Source organism: Spea bombifrons, chromosome 6 (genome assembly GCF_027358695.1).
Source record: "Spea bombifrons isolate aSpeBom1 chromosome 6, aSpeBom1.2.pri, whole genome shotgun sequence".
NCBI classification, from domain to species: Eukaryota; Metazoa; Chordata; class Amphibia; order Anura; family Pelobatidae; genus Spea; species Spea bombifrons.
Window position 1 is genome coordinate 34,161,620 of NC_071092.1, and position 9,186 is coordinate 34,170,805.

A 9,186-nucleotide genomic window follows, 5' to 3' on the forward strand; every position below is an offset into this window, starting at 1 on the left:
CTGCCAGTGTGACATGACCTTTCCGATGCTCCAACATAGAAGCCCCAGCGGAAGTGCCGGCCAGGAGCAGCGGATGTTATCTGAGCGCATCGCTCCTGTATCCTCCTCTCTGGCAGCTGGTGGACGTCCGCTGCTACCTGGTACGCCCATCTGGGCTTTTATGAGTGGCGAGCAGCAGGAGGTCGTCTTCATGCATTGCGCAGACGTCCACCAGCTTCCCCTGCTAGACACCAGGGAGTCTGGGGATGCATTGGTAACTCTGGGGGGGGGGGCATAGTGGCATATCCGGGGGTATAAAGCATATCTGGGGGCAGAGTGGCATTTCTATAAGTAAGGTGCATTATGAATTAAGGGGGACCTTAAAATGGCTATTGGTTTTCCAGGTTTCTGTTTGCATATAACATATGGTGACTAACTGCATAATAGACAAAAACGTTAAATACATGTATTCCTGTTTAACAGATAAAATACTGTTTTACCATTCCACTCTTTCTTTAAAAAGTATTGTTTTCTTTAAAATAGCACCAAACTATAAGGGTGAGGCCTATAATCGGGCCAATACAGTATATTGAGCTCCTTTAGTCTTCCCTGATTGGTCTTGTTCTTTGGAGTATTTCACAAGATTCTAAACTAAGCTTCCTTTACTGTCCCTGTCTGCCTTATATCTGAAGAGCTTTATCACGAGAAGCTCTGCTTTGTTTCTTCGGGGAGCTTCCAGACTTTACCCAGCGTGGAGCATGGGGTCACATGATCACACTGCTTCCCTCCGATTGCAAGAAGCAGGTAAAGGAGAGGGGCTTAATGCGGCAGATTTACCACAAACCTGATAAAATCTTCACTACCATTGAAGTGTTTATCGGTACCTGGAATGGTTCTACAGCAGACAAACTTTTAAGTACATAAGACTAGAAAGATCGTTTGCCCATATAAACAACATTTCTATAATTTGATTCAACTAAATGGATTGCCTGGTTAAGGGAACCATGAGTACTTTACCCAAAATATTAGGGTGTATGTGTATAAACTTCAAAGCCCTTCAACATTTATCTCCCAATTAAAAAAACAACAACAATGAATGTTGGCGGTCAAGACAAATGAAGAAAATGAGTGCACTGTACACAGAAGCCATAGTATTCATAGGGAAGAAAAAGGTTTGGGAAAACAAGGGAAATGGAGATAGAGGTGATAGCAATGCGGAAGCCTTTGCCAGAAGTGAGGCATCTCTAGAAACCAAGTACAGCGTCAGCGGTATAATTCTAATCCTGAGAAAAGCAATGCATGCATAGGGATTCTTGTTCATAGTTGGATTAAGTATGCAGGAAGAACTCAGATTACGGGGGGGGTAGTACTTGTGTATTATGGGGGTGCCACCTATAATTGTGTATTAGCCAGGTGCCATCTGGCTAATACACAACACACACACAGTGTGATATCAGAGCTATTAGCAAACTAAATCACCCCTAATATATGCCCAGGAGGCCAGATTGTTTTGTGGGAGAATGTTTTCTTGGCTCTGTTCTTCTTGAAGGTCAAAGGAATTGTTTGGAATACATCAATATGTCTAATAAGGCCTATCATGTTAGTGTAAGCTTTGGCTTGTAAGCACAGAGCAGACTTGTGCCAGAATAACAAAATCTAGATCTGCGTTTGGATAGGTAGTTGGCAATTATTGCATTTTTGAAGATTACACATTACACTGAAGCCAGGAATAAACTATGCATTTAGTCACAAGCCATGAAATGAGTTATGGCAGCAAACAAATGTGGTTGCACGAGCTAAGACAAAGATAAGCAGGAGATCATAATGCCCCGAGTGGCAAACCTCTCTGCCATATGTGGGCCCAACACAGAGCATCATTTGTAGATTTCCAATCTAGGAGCCAGCAACTCCTCCGATGAAAATCACGTTACTATTAAAGGAGTAATTGTGTCATTTCTAGCGACAAGTTACTATTATGAAAACATCATTTCTTGAAAAACAAGATATGTTCCAGCGAGGCGCTACAAGTATCAACGTCAACAATAAGCTTACTAAATGCAATACCAGATAAAACCCAAGAAAAAAATGATTGTACTGTGGGAATGTTGTTTCCATATTCTATAAGAGTTGTAAAAGTACATCAAAGGCCAGTCATTCAAGCATCGTTTTAACTGGAGAGAAAAAAGGCAACAACAAGAACTCCAAGATTTAATTTATTATAAGTCTGTGGAACCGCACACAAGATAAACAGACATGCTGCACACCGTTTGGGTAACTATGCACCCTTCACTGTCCATCATTTGGTTTATTCATAAGTATGGGAAGCAAATTGGTATAACCAGGCACTAACACTAAACGAAACCAAAAAAGTATTTAACAGAGGATGAAGGAGGCAAATCCACTTGATAATCAATGTTTTAATAGAAGAAGAGTTATTTTTTCTTCTATTAAAACATTAAATATTTAATGAAAATCTAGGGAATTTTAAAGTTCTTACTGGCTTTGTGGTGTTCTACTTCCCACTGGGTTCTAAACAATACCATATTTCCCTGCTCACTGCACTCCACCTATGGATATTGCATGCAACGCTTTATATTTCTGACCCTAACTAAATCTGTGCTGTATTATGTAGAGAAAAGCTACCCAAAAGGACAAAGGCATATCAATCTTTAACAAAACAAATATGTAAAGGCTGAACTGGACATTTCCATTATTTTATTGACCTGTGGCAGATTTGACTAAACCCAGCTAGTTCTGAAACGCTGATTCTAGCAATCGTGCTATCTGATTAGGCTCGTTACCCGCTGCACTTAAGATGTATCTTTTCTCAGTTAATTTCCGGGGAAGGGGGCCTAGTATAATTTTTTAATTAGTAAAATGACTTGCAGAAAAGAATGGTTTTTTTTGTTTTGTTTTTTTTTATTTAATGATGTAGCTTTACTGTGACAAATTAGACCCACAAAGCCTATATATCCATGAAGGACATAGTTGGTTCCTAGAACAAAGACCTCTGAACGCATTGCTGGATAACCTTAGCAAAGAGGAACCCAAACACATGCAACATGAAACCAGTGTCCAAACTCACCTTGAAGGGAAGGAAGGACTAGATGTTACTCATTTTGCTGCCATGGGAACACATCCCCAGGTTTTAAGGTTTCAAGGAAACCTTCTGTACCAAATGGATCAAATAAAGGGCATAATTTAAATAAGTGTAAAAAACACATATTGGTACTTTTTTTTTTTTTTTGCAAATACATTTTAATTGTGGTGTGTGTGAGGAGAAGCAGCAACAATCAGGGAAATGTGGCTTGATATGGAAGTTTTTTTTTTTTCTTGTTTGTTTTTTATATGAAATGATTTCCAGGTCAACAAAAAGAAACAGAAGAAAAGTTAAAAAAAAAAAAAAAAAAAAAAGGAAATACTTTTTCAGATTGAGTTCAGTCCCAGACAGAACGTACGTATCATTCGCAAGTGGGACACGGAGCAAAACAGACATCAACAGCTTAGCCAAGTATGTAGAGGCACAACATGTGTGTAGCCCTAATAATGCATACTGTAATCAGTAGGGTGATTTTTAAGGAAATCTCACCAATTTAAATATGCTTCATTCTGGGTCATCCAAGAAGCTTAGCGGATATTGCTCTTCAAAATGTAAAGCAAAGTCAGATGTAACTACAACTCTTTTGCAAACCTCTGCCATAAATCCTTCTGACTTATTTGCCCTTGTGTGATTTATGCTGTCATTACTTACCCAATGACTATGTTGTTCATTGATTTGTTTATGGTTACAGATACAGCTTGTATCTTGATAATCAGCAATTAAATTCAGTATTCAAAGAGCCTCCATCTGTATATCACATCTTTTTTCAATCATGCCAGTTAAATATCAACCCTTGTCAGTCTTAGTGCAAGGTAATCTACACAGATCTTAGAAGTCCCACAAACATTCCCTCCATTATTTTTAAATATCGTTCTCTCTTTTTAACATACATCTCCAAGATCTTCTATTTCCATTAAGTATGCAGAAACTGGCATAAAGAATATAGATAATAGACCATTTGTTTTCGAAGCAAACCAGTTAATCTGTTTTCTATTAGAACTGTCATATCCATGCAGACAGCAGAGTGGGAGAAAACAATATTTGTTGGAATTCTACACAAGTAAAAAATCATAAGCTTAGAAAATGTTTATTCTATTTTATAGATCAATGCAAGCAACCAAAGTCCCAACATAGCTTGATGTGACATCATATATAAAAGTGAGCTTCAGTTCCCCATCTGTCAGCATCCAGTGAATGAAGAGGTTTTCTCCAAGTGACATTCCTCGGTTTGTTTTGCCTCCAGTTTATCTGTCAGAAAGCATCCACCAAACAAGTTCTGAGAAACGGGGAGTGAGTTTACACAGCGAGAGATGAAAGTTTCTCTGCTATGTAGGCGCAGAACAGCTCAGTGTAAACGATCATTCAGACTTCAACAATTTGTCTCAAGATCAACAGACAGCTTTGGATGGGGGGGTTTGAGTGGCATCCTATTTTAAAGAAAAGGGTTTACTGTAACTGGGGGAGAAATGTAGTTATTTCTTCCAATAAAGTTACTTAACCGGTTCTTTTAACATCAGGAGTATATAACAGGCAAAATATATCAATGTAATTGGGATACGCATACTAAAAATCAATAAAGCATAGCCATACGTTATGCAGGGAGCACTTACTTGCTTGGAACAGAAAATGTGCCACCATAGAATGCCCTCTAATGAACTGCCACACAACAACATTTACATATTTTCTCAACTTCAATGAAAGAATGGACTGAATTAGGTAAATTATTTAGGGGAAAGAATATGAGCTACAAAAACAAACTTGCTGTTGTATTTCACCAGCATGCTAAGCAATCGAAGCTTAGTAGATCTGTTTACATTGTTCTTTACTTTGAAGGTTTAATTAAGTACAGAGCACTACAAATCCTTTGAAGCCATTTCACTTTCGATGGCAACAACCTATTAATTCTTGACTTGTGTCACATGGCAAATGTCCTAATAAACAATATCAATGAATTGAAACATTTTTTTATGTGTAGGCTTTTGGCCATTCCACAATACTACGAATGACATTTGTAACACTGCATTTAGTGAGGAAAACGTTTCAAAGAGCACAATAGTTAGAACAGCATCTTTAATCACAGAACAGAAAAAAAACTTTTCAATTTTGCGTATAGCAGCGTCCTTTTAACTAATTTTCACTAAAGAGATATATTCACATTCCTGTATCCTCCTCCTCTCTCATTGGCATTGGTTTTAAGTCTGTATTAGATGTTTTATATCTTTAAAAACTTCCAAGTGGCACTGTAAAAATGTTAATATATACAAAGTTTTTATGCTTAGTTGAAAAATATTAAGTCTACTTTTTGTGACAGCTAATTTCTTAAAATTATGACTAATATCCGTTATAGGTTAGCCTATATAATCTGATCTTTTAAGCCAACGACTTGCATACTGAGATACTATGATTAGAATGCATTGTATTTACATGGATTAATATCGATCAATTGATATATTGCCATTAACATCTACCAAATTTAAGATCAATATGAAGAAACAAGATAAACAGGCAACATAAAAATGATTTTTAGCAATAAAAACATAATTAAACTTGTATCAAAAGTATGAACATTATGTTTTCTGGGGGGAAAAAAAACCAAAACACAATTGCAGCCCTCTATGTATCATATACCAGCAGGCATTTTCCCCCCACTGGTGCCAATTGAAAGGCTCAAAAAAGATGCAGTCTGCATTTAACAGACTTTTACAATGACTTAAAGTCAAGCAGACAATGCAATAAAGCTTTGGAAAAAAGCAAGCAGGGTGCTGGGTTGTATAGCAACAACAGGTTGGTGGTTCTGCCAGTTTACAGATCTCTGGTCAGGGTTGTGGAGACCCCATCTCCAGAAGGATATGGACACATTGCAGAGAGTAGAGTTTTTACTAAAATATGGTACTATGGTATCAAAAGAAGGCTCTTACTCTTCTTTTAAAAAAAAAAACAATATATAGTTTACATGTGCACACTATTCACACGAAAGTAATAACTCAAAAGTATTTGATAAAAGATGCAAAAAAAAAAAAAAGGGAACATTTAACTGAAGGGGACATACAAAGACATTTTGGACAAATGCTGCTCTTCAAGTTTGTGAAACAGCGGCAAAGTGTGTTACCATATTTTTTTTTATTATTTCCCACCGACTGAGCGAACGTGAGGGCATAATCTAAGATCGGAAGAATAATGGCTCCATCAGAGGAAAGCATTATTAACAATGAGGGCTGTAAAGATCTGGAATGCAGGGAATGGTAGGGAAGTATTGAGTGCAGATATGTGGATGACAGAGCTGGGACTCATTTTGCCTTTATCTGGATCAATCAATGCCTTGGAAGGATTAAACACAGTAGATGTCATTTTTTCCCCCAATATTATATTTAACAGAATGCCTAAATAAAAATACAGTCTTCCTTCCTTATCATGTATCGCTCTTTGACAACCTTGATTACCAAGAGAGGGATGCATCATTAGAATTCAGCTACCCCATAAACTGGCTTTAAAAGAAGTAATCTGGAATGTAAAAGGGTACCTTTATTGCACTTCCAGTAAAATACATCAGTGCTTCTATAAACTGGCAACAGCCACACTGCTTTAAACAAAATACATTTTTCAATTTAAACTGCAGGTGGGTGCCGTGATCTGTGCCAAAAGAAACGAGGCTTCATACTTTTTGTTTTAGTGGAACAAAACCAACAGCGAAAGCACAACAGCTCTGGGTAGTTTTTTTTTTTCCTACTCCGTTTAATAAATGGATGAAAAACTTTAACTAATATCACAGATGTTTGGATATTTTTCTGTTGGTGGAAAAGATGAAATACTTAAAATTTGTATCCCTAGTAAAGAATAGATTTGCCAAAATATTTTTTTTACAACAATACACTGCTGAACTATACATTGTATCCCTTTCCAAGAAAGGTTCTTGGCGTTATGCAAAGAAACCACTGCTCCAGTAACACGTTATTAGCTCCAAAAGGATCTGCAAAATAAATTCAGCAAATCATAAATGAGTTCAACTGCATTTACACTTTAATCTAGGAATTTCATAGAAATATAATAAATACTGGCAAAAGAAATCCTTTTATAAACAGATACAATTAGTAAAAAATAAAGAAAATCTAGTACACTTACAGTAATTAAAGCGCAGAAAAAATACAACTCCTTTGTACCAGGAGTTCAAGTTAATATACAACTTAATATTGTAAATGAAGAGGGGATGTTAGTCCAGCGCAGTTGATATCATTACTGACCATCACTAGCTATAGGTAGCAACCTTGCACCCTTTTGCAAACACACAGATCACTTATATCCACACAGAACATTAGGCTTATTTTGGGTTTTACTATACAGCAGATAACAGGTTAAGTCTTGATAAACAGTAATGCACGTGATGCAGCATGGGGCTGATCAAAGGTGATCTGAGGAAGGAGGTTTAACCTTTTGACGCAACCAGGCAAGAGATTCATGTGGTCCTGAGAGGTCAACTATCCACCCTATAAAGTGATGACACTCCAGAGCCGCCAGAACAATAAGATCCAATCACTGAAAACTATTTTCTATGTGTAACAGGGCCGCTGATTGGTCACTCATCCAATCTGAAAGGCCTTCTTGTAGGTAAGTGCACACCAGTATAATTACCCAAATCCTACGCACTTGGCGCAACACACACGGTGCAAATTACAAAGCCTCAGCCCCACGCAGAAAACGTGCCCATGAAAACCCCATGAATTCCTCACAATGAATGTGGCTGGCGCTAAATTGCTATTAAAAATATCTTCTAGACAAACACCATAGGAGTAAAGGCGGGAACGCTTCCAAATAGGTGTCAACCACATCCATAATTTCGTGGCCCAGTGCTTTACTTCCATATAAATTGTCTATAGAAACTAAGCTACGGTAAACCGACACGCCATGAACACGGTACCTGGGAGGCGCGACACTCTCCCGATATTAACTGCACCACACGCTATGAGCACGGCTCATGCGCTCCCTGTAACATGACCGCCTCGCTGCAGCGCCGTTTCGAGAATAAGCCAATCAGCGGCCGAGTCTCTCTCCAACACCTGCTCTATAAAGTAGGCGTATCATTGCCATGGTAACGCCGTTTGGCGCGGAGCTGTGGGTACAGAGCAGGAGCCGCTAGGCTTTATTAGTGATCCGTAAGGTAATAACATTTATTCCTCAGAGTAAAACTTTAACCGTGACCCCCCTCTCTGTAGAGCTCTGATGTTGATGGTTGGTCAGGCCTTTCAACTGTCTGGCAGCAGGTGTTGTGTGCAGAGTAATCCAGAGGCATCGGCTTATCCTTAACGCGTTTGTTTTTTGTTGCTGCGTAAAAGTAGATTTTATATCAGTTTGTTACATAGCACAGGCCCACAAGCTGTTTCTAAAAGGATATGTAGCCAATCAATAAGTCAATCGGTGTGGTGGTTGAAGTACAACTCTCATCATTCCCAGTCAGTTAAAAAGGGTAGCCGTTGTACGTTTGGTTACCCCTGCTGGAGGTTCTTGGTGCATACCTTTACAAAAGGGCTGTTAGGGCCTGTTCACCTTAATTCAGGAAATTGTTCCCTTTTTGACCTTTGGGTTGCTCCTTCTCTTCTGTCTCTAAGAAGGCTGATGTCCAGTCTGTCCACAGTTTATGGTACAGGGCTGCACCGATTATGAGGCAAAATGCTGGGTTTTGAGCAGTCATTGTAGAAGCCAATCACATGCATCTGCTTATTGTTTAACCTTAGGCACTTGATACTATAATGGCTACAGTATTCACTATACAAACAAAGTTGGGCTGTAGGAAAGCAGATAACCTGATGTTATCCTTTTGGATGAGAGGCGTCTGATCACTAAAGCAAAAGTTTTCAGTACCTTTTGTTGTTTTAACCCCTTCATTCTCCTGTATATTGTGAAGGCCCATCCCAAGTGAGGAGCTGCTGCACAAAAAGATCTTGGCCCTGAATAATGGATATAGAAATCGGTGAGATTTCTGTAGGCTCATCACCCATAAATTACACATTATGCAGGCCCAGCTTAGCCCTTCTTGCTGGGGGAGCCAATGTTGACCATTTGTAATGAATAATCAAGTGAGGGAGTTGGAACAACAACTCTCCCTTTAGTGAATA